Genomic DNA, 561 nt, shown 5'->3' on the forward strand with positions numbered 1-561 from the left:
TGGATGGGAGACCGCCTGGGAATACCAGGTGCTGTAAGCTTTTTCGCATCTCTTTGCAATCAGCAGAGGACGCTGCTGCTCCTGCTTCAACAACCTGTTACTCTGCACCTGGCTGCACTTTTGGGGACAGCACAGATCACAATGTAAAGACACTTTTGTATTAAAATGTTACAAAGTTGACATGTTGAGAGCCAAAGCAACAAGCAAACGCTGAAAAGGAAAGGCTCCTGCGCTAGACATAAACACGTAGCTTCGTGCATGAAGGATATGATCGTCATGTTTAAAGAGGGTATTTGTCGCGCTCCCTCTCGCTTACGGCCATACCACTCTGAACGCGCCCGATCTCGTCCGATCTTGGAAGCCAAGCAGGGTCGGGCCTGGTTAGTACTTGGATGGGAGACCGCCTGGGAATACCAGGTGCTGTAAGCTTTTTCGCATCTCTTTGCAATCAGCAGAGGACGCTGCTGCTCCTGCTTCAACAACCTGTTACTCTGCACCTGGCTGCACTTTTGGGGACAGCACAGATCACAATGTAAAGACACTTTTGTATTAAAATGTTAC

General features: G+C 48.8%; 1 non-coding gene across 1 annotated transcript; it reads left to right on the forward strand.

Moving 5' to 3' along the window:
* The first annotated feature begins 310 nt into the window (after positions 1 to 310).
* Positions 311 to 429, forward strand: LOC111654122 (5S ribosomal RNA). Its single transcript, XR_002760725.1, has one exon. It is a non-coding gene; the product is annotated as a 5S ribosomal RNA (ribosomal RNA).
* The last annotated feature ends 132 nt before the right edge of the window (positions 430 to 561 follow it).

Source organism: Seriola lalandi, unplaced genomic scaffold (assembly GCF_002814215.2).
Source record: "Seriola lalandi dorsalis isolate HSWRI2012SDOR001 ecotype SW California unplaced genomic scaffold, Sedor1 jcf7180001958062, whole genome shotgun sequence".
Lineage (NCBI taxonomy): Eukaryota > Metazoa > Chordata > Actinopteri > Carangiformes > Carangidae > Seriola > Seriola lalandi.